General features: G+C 42.4%; 1 long non-coding RNA gene across 1 annotated transcript in view; it reads left to right on the top strand.

Moving 5' to 3' along the window:
* Nucleotides 1-5,500: 5,500 nt before the first annotated feature.
* Nucleotides 5,501-16,648, top strand: part of LOC130593944 (uncharacterized) — a 33,324-nt gene continuing 22,176 nt past the window's right edge. The window contains exon 1 of the long non-coding RNA XR_008970929.1: nucleotides 5,501-5,789. This is a non-coding gene — a long non-coding RNA (uncharacterized LOC130593944). The remainder of the gene's footprint in view (nucleotides 5,790-16,648) is intronic.

The following is a 16,648-nucleotide window of genomic DNA, read 5'->3' as shown; positions in this document are numbered from 1 at the left end:
CTGCTTTATGTGGCTCCTCTTTGGCTATTCCTTGTTTTCCCAATGCGATGCTTGCTGTACATGCGCTTTAACACTGAGTATAGAATCAGTTTTGTTGACAGTCCTCATAAACAATAAAGCACTAGAACAATACTTACAATAAATTTTCATTTCAAATGCTTATACAACCCAATTTTCAATTATAGACAATGATAAAGATTTGAAATCCCTTTAGTTTCACTAAGATTGTTGAGCTTTTCATGGCTAGATAGAACTTTCTGTGGCGTAGAAGGGTCATGGTCTTCAGCTGACAAGAAGTCAGCGTACGAAAACGAGTCTTTTCAAATATGGCAACTGATTTGGGGATGCTGGATGGGACATCTTTATCAGGCATCTGTAAACTAAGGACATCTCCAAATTGGGAGCTCCTTGTGAATAACTGACTATAGTTGCTCTGGATACTGCTGCTTTCTGCCTCCTGTGGAGATTTATTTTGGTGGTTGTTCATTGTACACATTTCATAGAAATAGGCAGAAGCATCTGCAGGGTTGCCCTGAGCCCTCCTCAGCTCTCGGGCATGCTCCCTGTGTCTGGGAGGGGCTGGACTTCACATTCCAGCCCCGACCCTGACCGTGCACTTTGCACTGAGAAGCTGTCGGCGAGCTGGATGTGGAACTGGATGTGAGCGATTGCTTTGCAGAGTTTATTTTGCCAGACAAAGCACACTTCGTAGGAGAATCCTCCCTGTCTTTGTAGGGAAACTTTACTTGTAAACTGGTGTGAATCTAAGGGAAGATACCAACAGTAACATCAGTCACAGAGTTTCTTCCGTGTTCTCCCAGATGCTATCCCTGTGACTCTTAAGCTCTAATGAAGCCCTTGAAGATCCGTGAGGCCAGGGTTATTTCTTTAAATTCCTCTGCTGCTTGCTGGCCTTGGTAGCCCCCTTTTTCCTTAGAGCCTGATGTTCAAGGAGCCTTTCTTTCCTGCATGGTCAGAGATGGTTCCTCACCCTACCTGGCTGCCCACCCCCCGGCCCCCAAACCTGCTTTGTGCTCCTGAGTGCAGAAAGCAGAAACCTGTCAGAGAAGAGCTGAGACGTAAGAGCCTCTCTGAATGTGAGGACTGACATTACTTAGGTGTAGAGGAGACTGAATGAATGTCACTACTTAGGCATAGTAGGTAGTGAAGCTGATGCTAATTTCTTGGACTCAGATAAAAAAAAAAAGTATTTAACCATTTTAAATTAAGATACAAAACCAAAACCACCTTCTAAAGAAGTGCAAAATAGCATCGTACAGTTGAAATCAATGGGATGAACGGGCTTACACCAGCAACAAGCGTGCTCCAACTGGCCTCTTGTGTTTTGCCAGTCAAGTCTGCTCATAAAAATAACAGCTTGTAATTTCAAAAGTCTTGGTTTTAAAAAAGCTGAATTAAGGAATTAGTCTGTATTTAATGAAATGATGGGATGGATGGGGAGTCAGAAGTTCAGTAGGTGTCAAAGCTTTGACAGTTTATTTGCTGAAAGACCAATGAACCCCCCAGGAACCAGGATCTACTGACACCCACTATGGACAGTCCCAGGGAAGGAGCCATGGGACTGGTGTTGTCCATCCTGCTGCTGTGGTTCTGAGACAACCGCCTGAGCCTGTCCTACCACCTGCGGCAGTTCCTTCTACACCCAGCAGCAGCCTTTCCATTCCTGCAGTGGGAGCTCAAACAGGTTTCTGGTACCTCCCAGTTCTCGCTGGCTGGAATAACCTTCCCTAGGGAAGGTCACTCCGTCACTGCCTGTTATGTGGTGTCTTCCTCTTCTCCCCTGTACCTGCCATAAACCAACTTATGTTGGCAAGAGAGTTCTGGAGGAAGTACCCACGGTTCTAATGTCCGACGTGTTTCTGCAGGGGTGAGCAGCAGACTTCAGTCTCTACAGGCTGGCAGCCTGCTTCCTTTCAGCAGTGATACAATCAGTTCATTTTTGAACTCTATGCCTTTATTTGCAGGCTCTCGGTATGAAGTTTCTTTTGGTTGTTTGTCTAGTTTTTAGTTTCACAACTAAAGAACAAAAAACACTTTTAGACCTTCTTTTAAAAACCTTCTTTTTTTTTGACTTCTGGGAAGTAAAAAGCAGCCAAAGACACACAGTACTGAATAAGTCCAATTATACTGCATTCTTGTGGTTGAGTAAGACACAGAGCAACTAAAACAAACTAACGTAAACAGGGAAAGCCAAATGAAATACTTACATTCGTATAGTGCAAGAGGATCCTGGGCTCAGGAATGTAATTCAGTCTTTATTTATTTTTTAAGTAGGCAGTGCATAAAATAGTTGGGGATCTCTGCAATGTAACTCGAAGGCAGTGGAATACTTTTTGCCTAAGGAGTCAGCTAATGCAGTGTTGTAAGGGACTAAGTGTTTGCTCAGCGTGCAAGAGGGCTTTGACAAATCTAAAGAAAGGATCATAGAGTCAGTCATGGCTCTTCATAATGCAAAAGCAAATTATCAAATGGATACCTGACACCAAACAGGGAGAGAGAATTTGGGTGTCTAATCGACACATGCACAATCTGTTTAACATTGGAAGTGTGAAGTTCTACTTGAGGCAAAAATGATTGTGGTATGTAAGGAATGCAGATGTTTATCTATATATCATTGCCAGTGGGCCTTCTCACAGTCCTCCTAATAACTGTGCTGCACAAGAGCTTTTGGACTTTTCCAAAACAAATCTGACCTTCCCATCACTCCCACTTCAGTGGGCTTTGTACAAAAGAAGACCTGTGAAAAAGTAGCTGCGGCGCGGTATGGATGTTAGGAAATGGCCACAGCACATTATTTTATAGCTGAAGATTGGGGGAGGAAGATGTCATTTGGAGGTAATACAATTCACTCACAAATCATTCACACTAGGCCACTAATTCCTGCACTGCTGCTGAGTCTGCCAGTGTGTGTCCCTGGAGCACGGACACACGCAATGCCTGTTTCCTGCTGGCAGGTTGAACTGAAGAAGCTGCAGTGTTTTTCTTTACTAGTTACTTTTCTGTGCCCACAAATGCCAGCAGCTGGTGGCATCATCACTGGGACATTTGGGGCATGAAGGAAATGTGGTGCATGTTCACAGATGAAATGGAAGGTGAATCATAACCTTCACTGAGCACTGGTCCAGGTAAGGACTATGTAGGTGTATTTCCAGATTCATCTACCATTGCAAAGGGTGGGCTTCTGGTCAGCCTGAGGGTTGATTTCGCTCAATGTCAATCTCAGTAGCAGGAATTCCAAATCCATGAAATCCACACCCATCCTCCCGATTTGCTCTGTTAGAGCTGTGTGTAGAGTTTGCCTTGAAGGCTGTGATAAAAGGACAGATCCACAATGCTTCTGTGTGAACGTTGTGGGGAAGTGTCTCAGTGTCATCCTTTGCCAAGCTGTCACTCCATTGGAAGGGATCCTTGTAAATGGGTTTTATTTCGTTGATTCAGTCACTGAAGGAAGATGTCAGAGAGTGGAACCATTCAGTGTCCCCTCCTGGGGTTACACTTTACAGCCTCTTGGGGCAATAATCTCCATCTCTGACACTTTGCCTTGTAGCAGTTGTGAGGACAAGGGACAAAATTCTCAGCTAGCAGGCCCAAGGAGCTTAAAAATGTTGTCATCCCGAATGATTTCAGCCTGTCAGAGGAATGTTTAACCTCCTGTTTTCCTTCCCCTCTAGTTTCCTCTCTATGAATGACTGTTTGCTTCTGCTTCCCCCTCCCCACCTGACTGCAGTGAAGAAAATCTGTCAGATTCTGCTGGAGTTGTTCTGCTTTAATACTCAGCCTGCACATGAAAGGTTACCAACCTTGACCTTCGCAATAATACAACTAATACTAGCTTTCTGTGGTAATCCCACTTCACTTTGCTTGTTGGCCTTGCACCATCCCCAGCTGTTTTGATATGTAAACCAAAATATCAAGATGTTATTGTTAAGAAGAGGGGCCAAGCTTTAGCTGTTCAAATGCATATTTAGTTGCTTGTGAGAGGATAGATTCTTATATAGCAGTTTCCCCAGAAGCTGCTGGACACTCAAGGGTTCTGGAAGTCAGGCCCTTCTTCAGTATGGAAACAGGCACCTTGTGAGAGCTGAAGAATGACAAAAGCTAATATTAGAATTTCCCCATGGGGTCCTCCCTGGGCTGCTGGTGGAGATTTGCTCCCCCATGGACCTCCATGGGCTGCAGGTTCACAGCCTGACTCACCATGGGCTGCACCATAGGCTGCAGGAGAACCTCTGCTCTGGTGCCTGGAAAACCTCCTCTCTCCTTCTCTGACGTTGGGGTCCGTAGGGCTGTTTCTCCCACATATACTCACTCATCTCTCCTGGCTGCTGTGGGGAACAGTTTCAACCTCCTTCTTAAATACATCATCCCAGAGGCACTACCATTGCTCCTGATGGGCTCAGCCTTGGCCAGTGGTCGGTCCATCTTGGATCCAGCTGGCATTGACTCTGTCAGACACGGGGGAAGCTTCTGGCATCTTCTCACAAAAGCCACCCCTGTAGTTTTCCACTACCAAAAGCTTGCCATGCAAACCCAATACAGCTCTCTTTAAAGATGTCTGTGCCTTTTAACACTGTAAGAAGAATGCTTTGCCTTGGCAGCAGGTATGTCAGAGCTGTTACGGGAGAGGTAACTTCTCTCATCTTGTCTGTGAGGCATGCAGCTTGCAAAGCCACCACATGGCTCTCTATCTGCACTGCACAATGTGCTATTACAGAAGCTTCTGGGCCTGCTGTAATTCTTGATAGGACTGTCCTCTCTATTTCTTTTTGAGGGCCAGGCACTTCTCATCCAAGTAACCTACACTGGTGCAGTGGGAACATTAGTAGGCTGTAAGCATCCAAAGAGTAAGACTGCATATGGATCATCTCTCAAGACATAAAGAATGATGGTTTACTGGAGTGTATGTTGTGATACATAAATTCCCAGCCTAGTTACCCTCTTCTCTACCTTCAGATCTCATTAAAGATTTAGACTCTTAGAGCTGAGCAAAGCTGACAACATGAAGTGCATTGCACCCATTTACAGTACGTATGCAGCCCCATGATGCAGCGGATGTGAACGCTCCTCCAAGTGGATACTTGAGGAGTACCAATAAAATTGTTCTCTCTGGAGTACGGAGGCATATGCTTACACATAGGCTGAACAAGCCTGTGGGCTTCAGACTTAATGGACTTTCTGGGCCTAACTAACCTCCTTTTTATACTGTTGTCAGGGAGCAGCTTGCAGGGGTTTGCCGCTGCCTGCAGATGTGAAGGGAATATGTATTGCCTGGCTTCTCTGGCCATGTTTCCTGTGCACTCTCTGCTTCCCAAGAAAGGAACCTCCACATTCTACCCAGTGGACCATGGTAAAAATGAACAGAGTGTACCTGGTGTTCATGATCTCCTCCTCTGCAGTGTTTCTAGCAAATTGGGTACCTGAATTCCTAAAGGGCTGGGATATTCTAGATATACTTGCCAGATTTAGGGGGTTCACCGGATGTCCAGCATAGTCAATGCCCAGGGGAAAGCCAAGAGAACAGCTGGAGTCTTGCTCAGAGTGGGAGAGCTCTGTTGTGTGAAAGGTAATGGAAAACTTTACTGTTCTGTTTTGGTGCTGAGTAACTTGATCTATGTGGTTATTTTTATTCTTTTCTGTTTACATTCTTAGTACCCTTTTCTGATTTTCAGACCCATATTGTACTTTCTCCTTCTATCTCCTGTGAGCTCCTGGATAGAATTCTCCTGAAACCCCTTCCCTCTAAAAACACAGACAAATGCAGATTAAAGGTATGTGCTTTTGCAAGAGAGTCTGTATTCACACTGCCACTCTCTGGATTAAGATTGCTGTGGTTTATGTATGTGCAGCTGCTTTCTAATTAAAGCCCACATCTGCCCCGGCTTTAATGCCAGTCAACTGTAGCAAAGCCATTAACCCTCTCTGTTACTTCCACCTTTTGTCCTATGGGCACGTGAAAGGACAAGTGGGTTGAGGAATGAAAACCCTAAAGCATGGTTCTCAGTCTTGCTGGGTTTATGCTCAGTACATCTGAAGAGGTAGGGACATGGAAGTCAGGTCTCTTTGTGTTCCCTCAGTCGTGGTGACATTCTGGTTTTAGTCTAATTGGACACACACTCAAGGCCAGGCTGCAGTCCTTCATCCTGCTGCTCAAAGACCCTCTACATTATTGTGTCTGCTCCCAGTCTATGTAGTTGCTTACCACTCCTGACAGGCCTCTTCTGGGAAGGACATGCATTTGTTGTGTTAAGTAGGTTACCCTGTCATCCGTCCACCCAAAGAATCCCCTGTGTCAAGGGAAGGAATCCTTAGTAATTTCTCCCTTGCTTTGTGTTGCTTCAGCTGGAGAGCCTCTGGTCTGGCTCTGGAGACTGTGCAGAGTCTCCCATCCACCTTGTAGAATTCAGGAGGCCATGTCATCCAGAAGGGATTTTTGTATGATTCCTCTAAATGATAGATGAGATAAATGGGGGCAGATGAAAGGTTTGCCTCATTTCCTTGTGACTGACCAGTAAAACAGGGAATATGAATTAAAAAAACCCAAACAAACACCAGAAAGAAACAGAAGGGAAGTTTGACCTCTTTGACTCTTGGAGCACTGTTTAGACTTTCAAACCTGAATCAGCCCAAGTTTGTGGCTTATTATGCAGGCTGCTCTTGATAACTTCTGAAACTTCATCCAAATGAACTATTCAGATCCTGGGTGGAGTAACATTAATGGTGATGTAACAGACCTGAGGTCAGTGCATCTCCTCCCAGTGTGTGGTCTGTGAATAATACGTGGGCCTGTGGGTCCCAGAAGCAGTGATCTCTGTGTGAAAGAATTCGAAATAAAGGGTAGCTGTATCACAGTTAATACTCCCATTTCCTCAGAGAATCCATTCACTGCACAGGAGGAAGGAATGGGCCTGTTCGACATTTGTCTTTGGAAGAGCACTCAGAAGTGGGGGGGCTCTGCCTGAAGTCAGGTACACCTGAAGAAAGTCTCCATCTGAAACAAATGCCTGTAAAACAAACTGAAGTCGACGTGTGATACAGGTGGCTGATGGTTTCTGAAGTCACAACATTTTTGTCTTGATGCCTACAAATGGGATAATCGCACAGTATGAGAGGGTATTGAACAATCTCTTCTCTCTAAGCATGACTTTAAGAGTGTTGCTTTAGATGGGGCAAATTTTAAGGCATTAGCCCTGGTGGTTTTTTCCCTCACTTGACAAATGATGAATGGCTAATGAGAGTTTTCAGGGGAAACTAGTGGGGTATTTTTTAACCAAACAGAAGTTTAACCTTTCTGTGTATGTTCTGTTCTCCAAAGCACTGTGCAGATTCGAAATGTTAAGTACCAAAGTTTAATGGAGAAGTTCTAAATCTCTCTCTGTAATGCTGTCTCTTCCTATGTACAGCAGAATGATCGGTATAATGATCTTATTCTGTGGTTTTATTTATATCCTGTAGTTTCAGGTTGTGAACTTCATATGTAAAAATTATTCTCGACTGATGTGGTTGAGGTGAAGCTTGTGGAGTGATTCAAACTCACGGTGGCCTGTCGGATGTGGATATGTCTTCATGGATTTTCAGATGGACATTTTCCAAATGTTTTAAGTGGAGAAGTTGTTTATTTGCATCAGCATAATCCCCCTTGCTTATGCCATGGCCCATGAAGGAGTTCAGATGGGAACCAGGGCACCACCTTGACAAAGCTTAGTGAAAGGAGCAGTGAAGATACTCTGCAGCACCCTTCAAAGCTTCAGAATAACTGCTTCCCATATGCTTCTTGATGGCAAATGGATGTTTTAAGATAAATACCATCATATAAAATCTTATTTGTCAATAGGTCCCCTGCGAGCCATCAGCCAAGTTTTGTTACCACATGCTGATGCTGTTACTGAGGGGTAACAGCAACTAGAGACTCCAGCCCCTGGCAGGCAGATGAGTCATTTTGGACTGCTGTTATGGTCCTTTTTGTTAGCAGAAAGAATCTTCTACCAGAGGATATTTCTATTTGCTTTTATCTCAGGTATATGCCTCATATGTGCCTTTGTGTTCATCTGTGTATATGTTTGCTTGTGTCTAGAATCCACTATATTTATTCAAGAAGGGTATTGAGTTCTTCAAATACGCGTAGGAATTGAGCATTAACCAACCTTGCTGCTTAGAAGATGTGATCGTTTGCTGGGTTAGAATTTGTAAAAAGAGGGATTAGCTCACTAAAAGCATCTTTAGGGACAATGTTTCAAGGCTATTCTCTCTAAGAAGAGATTGGTAGAGGTGATACAGTCAAGAGAGAGAACTAGATCTGGAGAATGATTCTCAAGAGCTTTTTAATTGTCATTTGTATGCTCAGTCCTGAAAATTCCTGTTTTTTTTTTTCACCAGTTGCTATTGGAATAATAAATATCACAATTGGATTTCAATTGGAAACTTAGAGGAAGAAAGAAAATAAATAGCCTTTGAGCTACCCACTGTGGCTTGGGCAAGAAAGCTCATGATTTTGAAGGCCAAAAAGAGACCTTGAGACATTCTTGCTGTGGATGAAAACTGGCTGGTAGTTCTCATGAGCAGTCTCTTTTCTTCCCATTAGCTCATCATTTCTTGATTTGTTCAGCTAACATTACCTGCTGTGTTTTGACTTGGAACTGAATTGTATAAGCATGTTATCAGAGATGAAGAGCATACATTTTGCTATATTCTCCCTGGTCTGGTGGTAGATACGATGCACCTTAGAGTATAATCATGAAAATCTAATAATCAAATGCAGTTTTTTCTCTTAGCTTTAAAAATTCATAATATGGCTTCTGAGTTAGGAATTTATACAAGAAAGATGACCTTGGCTATCCCTAAGGATATGTCTGAATAAGCATGATTTATATAGCATAAAAATTTCAGCAGCTGTTCTATATACTGATATTTGACATGGACTGAACTGACAGCAAGTACCTGTCATTTTTGAGGTATGATGGATTAGTCTGATTGTTATGTTTTATTAAAATTATACAGTAATGCTTAGTCATACCTTAGATGCAGTTACTGCAATAAAGGTAGATTGTGCCCTAGAGGGAAGAATCGCCTTTATTCCATTGGTGACTGTGCAATTAAAACCACATTGGAGTGATCATATCACTTTGATTCATTGGTGTAATCTTGGAGAAGGCCCTTCCCTTGAACAAGCAGGCCTTATGTCCTAATGGCCAAGTTTGTGTACCATTTTACTGTGGGAACTAAAACATACCTCTGTCAATTCTCATTTTTGGGGTCTTTCTCTGTTCAGTAACTACATTTCCAGCTGCTGTTCCTTGTGAAACTGAAAAAGAGAAAACAATCTGCCTTCTCTCCAAATAGATGCGACTCACAACCACAGTTTTTACTGATCTGTGTTTGAAGTGCAGAGTAAAAGCAAGTTTGGGGGAAGAAGCCCAAAACCACATCTGCCACCTCAGTGAAGGATCACTAACTGGAAAGGATCCTTATAATGACCAGGTTTTCATTGTATCGCAGCCTTTGAAAGTTTGCTGCTGTCAGACTGCAAATACAGAGCTGCTTCTCCTCTAGCTCCTGACATTTAGAGGAATGTGAGTCAGTGATGAATAAGGAGATGGATAATAAGTACAGCAGCAAGTGGTTTCCTTTTCTTATTAGGTAACAACCAGTTCAGCACCTATAGTCACTCTATATTTGCATAAAGGTAGGTTTCATATTGCAGTAATTAAACCTGTTCTTAAACAAGGAGTGAGTATAACTGGCAGTTTGGGAGACTTCTGACCTGCTACAGCAATAACGGAAGTGTGTGGGAAAGTGAGAGTCTGTCCCTGACCTCTTCCCTGTGGATTTTTGATAATGAGTACATAGGTGCATATTGAATGCGTCGTTTGAGACCTCCTATCTTGTGGGGTTGTAATGTGTTTTGGGGAGCAGAGGTTGCTAGAAATTTCTGATGCTTTAACTCACTAAAATCAGTGGAAGTGTTGCTGGCATTGATTTTTTTGACTATTGAAAGCAATTGTGAAGACTTTCGCCAAGTCACATTTTGAAGAGCTCATTGTTGCTCTTGCTTCAAGTCTTGCCTCTTTATTGCAGAATATCAAATTGTAGATGAAATCTGTCCAGCAGGAAATGCACACAACTGAAAATATTTCAGAGATTTTCTTTTCTCTGGCCTTGAGCTGGCATGGAAGCGAATCCTGAATCTGCAGAACATACAGAAATAGCTACTGCTTTTTAAGGAGTTTTAGGATTTTTTTCCTAAAGCTTCAGCTGATAGAATAATCTGATTCTGCAAGAATCTTCGTTTTCAGAAACACAGAGCTCGAAGACTTAAAATCTGTTTAAAAAAAAGGCCGAGGTCGATTTAAAAGAGTATTTTGATGTGGCTCAATCTTTAGGGAAGGAGAAGTTGATTTATTTTTCAAATAGACAGTCCTTAATATCTCTCACACTTGATTATTATTAATTATATCCCTTCTGAAATGTAAGAGACACTCAAAATGTAGCAGGATGAGACCAGTCCCTACGAAAACCTGTTGGCTGCACAAAAAACATCTCTTCATGTATTGCCACCAGTAGTTGCTTCACTGGAACAGGGCTGACTCACAGAGCTGAGACACCTTCTTGCAGCTGCTGAACACAAAGGCATCCATCCCCACAACACTGCTACTTCTTATGGGATTCTTCCAGCGCAATCAGTGCCAACAGCAAAATAAGAGCTCTTTCCTTGTAGCCTTTAATTGAGCTAAGCTCTCTTTGATTCAAGAGCTAGTTTTGCCTGAGCAATGAGTGCAGAACTAGGCCATACAAATAGTTTCAGTATAGATCAAAAGATTATTGTGTGTAGACATTAACAGTGAACATTATTGATATTAATGAAGAGACATGCTGTGCTTACCATCTGCAGATGTTGGAGTGGGTGGATAAGATTTGGGGTTTAGGGAATTGGAAACAACCTGATTTTTTTTTTTTTTCCATTTGGTTAATTATGAAATGATTCTTAAACCAGATAACAGTGACTAATTTGGCCAATGAATTTTATGGGATGAAAGGCAAGTACAGAAACAAAGCAAACAAAGAAAGGAGGAAAACAAACCAACACAGGAGCTTTAGCTTGTATTTAATGATGTGTAATTGCTGTTGGTATCAAAAGGAAACTTTTTTCCATAACTAATAAGGGCATTTTTCAGTTTTAGATGTTCAAATCTCAATCAGCATTTGAACACATGATAAATATCAATGGCAGAGACTGTTCCTGACTCGTACAAGGTTTGGAACACTTATGTATCCTGCATCAGCCACTAAAGGTATGGTTCAAAGGAGGAAATGTATCTATGGGTGTTACCTATCTTATCACACAATTCATGATTTAATATTTTCTGTTCATGGGCTGGTTTAAGTTTTTAATACAAACCCCACATATTCATGTTGTGTTTCACTGGGGGACTTGCCCAGTTCTGGTGAGTGTTTCATTCTGCCGCCTGCTGCTGTGAGCAGACTCTTCAGTATGTTCTTTACGTGCTGCGGCACTGTTGCTTTCTTGACATTTTACTTGCTGTAAAGAACAAAACTGTCCCAACCCAAGGAGCAGCCCTGTCAGCACTGACTGCTGCTGGAGCAAGGTCTGTTTCTAAAGGCAAGGCTGACTGAGTTTTCTCGGTGTTACAGGTCATGTACCATCAAACTTGGATGAGAGCAGATTTGTTTAAACACAGGTTAAAAAGAAGAAGAGCTAATTCGTGGCAGTTTAGGGCACACAGGGAAAATTTATTGTTATAGTCCTTTATGGGAGATTTCTTGTGAGCACAGCCCAATTGTCTTCATTCTCTGTAATTCCTCTTCCATCATCAGTCCCTCGTCTGTTCTGCACAACTTCTTTTCAGTTCTCTTGTCTTCTCTTAGGTTACTTACCTGCTTTCTTTTTGCTCCATCCTAGGTCTTACTGTGACCATGCGTCCTTGGGTAGGAAGGACACCACTTGTTGAATCCAAGTCTTGTCTTGCTGTTTTCTGCAGAGAGCCTCTAAGTTGTGGAAAGAACCGGTGCTGTGGTAACAGGGTAGCATGTTCCGCAAGGAGCCCTTCACCTTCCAGCAGTGCCAGTAAAACCCGGTTTAGTTGTGCTTTTCATGGTCATGGCAACATGTGGGGCACTTGTTTTCACCTCTTAAGCCTCAGATTGTGTCCAGGGCTTTTCTCTCCTCATGTTCAAAGGTGAATTACTCCAGTACTTCCCATTGTCCAAGTATACAGCATGGTTTATTCAGGAGTCAGCGCTAACAGACTCTGCAGAGGAACAGGCTCAGAGAGAAGAGCGAACACAGCATGACCAGTGCTGTAACTACTGCTGGTAGCGTGACTCCAAGGAAAAGGCTGCTCTGTCCACGTTCTGAGCTAAGCTGAGAGACCTGGGCTAGCAGCAAGGGCTGAACCAGAGTACACAGAGCTCTTTCCTTCTCAGTCTGCAGAGCAAAAGGAGATGTCACAAAGATGAAGTGACTTGCTTGAGGCTCCACGGAAAGCCAGTGGCAGTACTGGATCTCCCGAGGCAAATGGGTGCTTATGCTTTGAACCACAGAGCTGCTCCATAGGCCTTTAGCTCATTACATAATGTTGGTCTTATTAGCGAGGACTGTTTTTATCCAAGCAGAGCCAATGAACCTTAGGCTGCTTCGGGAGGAGGGATGCATTGCATGATAATTGCAGGATGCTAGAGCTGTCCAAGAACATTTTAAGTCGAATGTATTCGATATTATGCAGATATAAAAAGACTGCAGGTGGCTGCTCTCTCAGCTTCACCTCTTGACTTTTGGACTGTGCCTCTACAGAGGATTTTCAAGCACTTCTATGTCAGGACAACAGATAATGGAAGGCTGCCCAGATACAACTTGTGTCCTACTGGGAGGAGAAGAAATGACCATCTTCATGTTCAGCTTCTCTGTGCATGAGGATTTCATTTTGGCCAACAGACATAGCAAAGAAATAAACAAAAGAGGCGCACTTTCAGTAAAAGCTCCTACTTAAACAGCTTGTGAGAACAGAGTTTCAAGCAATATCAGTAATAAGCAAGCAACTACTCATTGACTGTAGAAGATAAATTACATAGAGGAATTTGTAGTTGACCTACCTAAAAAGGCACATATTAGTCATTAGGTTTGATTTTCTTTTAGTACTGCTAGAGGGGTGGGACTGGGAAAAACGGTTCTGCATTGCCTTTTACTAAGGGGTGAATCTCATCAGTTGTGTTTGTGTTTATCATACTTTACTGTAGGGATAAATCGAAGTTTTATATGAGAACTTCTCATATTGGACTAGTCCAGTCTAGACACTGCTTTCAGTAGGCATCGGAAAGTTCTGACATATTTTCCAGCAAGGTTTCTTTCATCACTGGTGAACTTGGACAGCAGACAAATGAAATGGATGAAAAACATGTATTTAGATCATGGCATGGAAGAAAGGGATCTCGGCGCAATAGCCTGTCACCAAGAGAGTTCCTTTTGAAGTACTGATGTCTTTAGAAAATCCTTCTCTTGCTGTAAAATGTATTATTAGTGAGAAGCTTCAAAGCAAAACATTCTTCCCTCCCACTTTTGATTATTAGCTGAAGGGATCCTTCCCATAATCATATGGTTAAACTGATTATGTAAAATAGCCTTTTAGCAATTAATACTTGAGTGAAAGCCTGCTCTCAAGTGAAACGGTAATGGATCTTGGTTACACTATCAGGTTTCATTAAAAGGCTGTTTAACCGAGCGTTTTCTGTACAAACAAACCAATAAAACACAAGTGTGAAAACCTCATCATTTTAGGACTTTGCTGTGGAATATCAGCCTCTTTGCTGATACTGGGGCAGATTTGTCTGTAATTCCAACTCTTTTCTCTTGGAATATTTTAACATAATCAGTGCTTTTGCACTGTGATCATAAGGTTTCCTTATTTGTTTTAAAGCTGTTAAAGGAGAGAGTGGTACTTTGGCATGGATTCGCAAAGAGCTTTGATGAGTTCCAGAAAAGTGACTGTTCTACAAATACAAGGAATGAAAAGAACTTGTTATCTTTAACAAGAGCTTGATTGGATGTAATAAAGGTTCCTTGTTAATTTACTGAAGTTAGCAGCTATGCTGGTAATGAATTTATAATCAACAACATTTGATCTTCTGCGGAAGCTTTTGCCCCTTTCTCCCCCGCCCCCAAAATGTTTCTGGAGAGAGTCCAGATAATTTCCTTTAATAGGGATTAAAACTTTAAAGGAGCGGTGCTTTATAGTGACCCTTTTTGGCAGTTTATCAGAACACTTATGCAGCTGGTAAATGTAACTACAAAATGCTGTGGAGGGATGGCTATTTTTCCTTAAACAGTCTCTCCTCTCCCCTCCCTGCCACGGGCAGCACATTGTTTACAGCAACACTGACAAAATAAAGAATCACAAAAATGAGTTACGTGAACAGGAAAGCTTTGATTCTGTGGGAATCGCTCCAAAAATGTCTTTGTGTAATGCATGTTAAATGAAGTCATTATCCCAGAACTTTGAAATAATTCTGCCCAAATAGACATAACCTGTTTTTTTAAGTCATTATGTTACAATTAAGAGTTCTGAGAAACTGTCTGTGTTTTCAATGTGAATTAGGGCTGATGTTCACATGCGCACTCACACAAAAGGCTGCCAAGGCGTTGTGCTGCACCTACAGAGGAGTTTTCCTGGACTCGTTTTGACTTCACAGTCCTTTCACAAACTCGGATTGTTGGAATTCAGCGTTTTAGCACGAGGAGCTGCAGCTCTGCTGTTGTTTTGTTCATTTTTTCAAAGTCTCTCGATCACCTCGATATTCCCTTAGTCCCAACTCCTGCCAAGTACTATCCTGGTCTACGGGGAGAACACCAATGGCATAGCGACAGATGGATAGGGCAGACAGACGGCCCATATAATCCATCCTATGCTGGTTTTATAAGTCTATAAAAATGCAATAAAGAAAAGGGTCTCATTAGGTAGAGGCAGGGGGCTGATCGATTTGCAGGCCACACTCAGTTTATAGCTGCCTTCTGTGTGAAAGTCCACCTTACCGTGTGAGTTCGCCCTGTTTGCCGTGCCTTGTTTAGTTAGACTTAATTTACCTCAGGTAGCGTTGAGCGTTATTCATGGTTTTTGTGGTGACTTTTACCCCAATTTGGCACCTAGGAATGGACTCACTCTCATTTGACTGCAGAAATGAAACCCTTAAGCCAGAGGTCAGGAGAAAAGCTGAGTGAAATACCAAGTGCGGGATGTCTGAGAAGGCAGGAGCTGTTAATTGAAAGGGAAACTTAATACTGTCAGATCTCTCCTTTCAACTCACGTGTGTTTTTCTGCATTGCAACAAACACCACCTCCAAGTATTGAAAGAGGCCAAAGGAAAAATACTTAGTACATAATCAGTCTCATTGAACCTCAAAGCAATCCATTTTATCTTTTGCTCTGGGAGTCTTTCTAGGGAAGAGCTTGTTTTCTGTGCAAGAAATAAGAGGAAGTGATTTTAAAGTAACGAAGGCAGTGGGACTGGGTGTCATGGCTGCATCAGTGATGTGGCGCTCTTCACATAAGGTCCATCATGGTTAATGGTGCCAACCTCTGGTGCAGGTGGGATCAGGGGGAGAGGTGAGCATGCCTGGCCCCACACTGCAGAGCATGAGATGGACACCTCATCACTGAGCGATGGGTAATGTGTTCTAGGACCTAGTCATGGGCATGGAGCAGGCAGCTCCTGACATGTGGGAAGCAAGGACCAGCCCTTGACTCTGCTGCTGACCTTGGACAAACTGCATTATCTCCCTGAGCCTGAGTTTCCCGATCTGCAAAATGGGACCAAGGACTGTGGTCGTCAAGAGATTAAAAGTCTCTGTTTCAGGTAAGTATGAAAGAAGTTTGTATCTTAGATGACACTGGGAAAACAGCACGTACTGCCCATACGCAATGTATTTTTTGGAATCCCACCTGAATAAATGATGGCAAACTCCTAAAGCTGAACTGTTGACCAAGTCCTATGGAACTGTGGATATTTTTATTCATGTACTCGTTAATATTTCAGTGAATCCAGTTAAGCTTTTCCTCAACTACCTCCTGTGTCTGTGAGTTCTTCCAGTTCTTGTTCTGCATTAAATACTTTCTTTCTACCAGTTTTCAAGTTGTTGCCTCTATGTTTTAGTGGCTGTTACTGGTTCTTACTAAGAACAGCAGTCCATAAACAGCTGTGATAATTTAAGGAAAGGACCAGTCTTCAATCAAAACTGCCTTTTAAGTCCAATTGGTGGAAATGGTTTCAAAGTGATCAGGATTATTAATGTTCAGAAAGACCCATCAACCTTAAGAGGGCTGTCACTTGGATAGCTGAATGTTCCTACCATTTACATCCATGACATTGTAATTTATTTCTTTCATTCTTACTGGATATCTAAAAGCTTCTCTTTAACCTTAAGAGAATAAAATGAGAAAATTGGCAAACTTCAAAATAAATAACTGTGTTCCAGCCAATAATGATTTGTCAAATTGTAGCATCATGCCAGAAAAGATCTGAGCCTTGAGTTCACTCAGAGTATTCCAGTTTCCATTATAAAACCTTCCACAGTGTTTAAAGTGTCTAAAGCCCATTGGGAAAAATCTGGGTATTTACTTCAATC

Source organism: Pezoporus wallicus, unplaced genomic scaffold (assembly GCF_028554395.1).
Source record: "Pezoporus wallicus isolate ANWC-B61680 ecotype Strahan unplaced genomic scaffold, APGP_CSIRO_Pwel_v1 contig_13659, whole genome shotgun sequence".
Lineage (NCBI taxonomy): Eukaryota > Metazoa > Chordata > Aves > Psittaciformes > Psittacidae > Pezoporus > Pezoporus wallicus.
The sequence above is the reverse complement of the archived record's forward strand: the minus strand, read 5'-3'. Positions and strand labels throughout refer to the sequence as shown.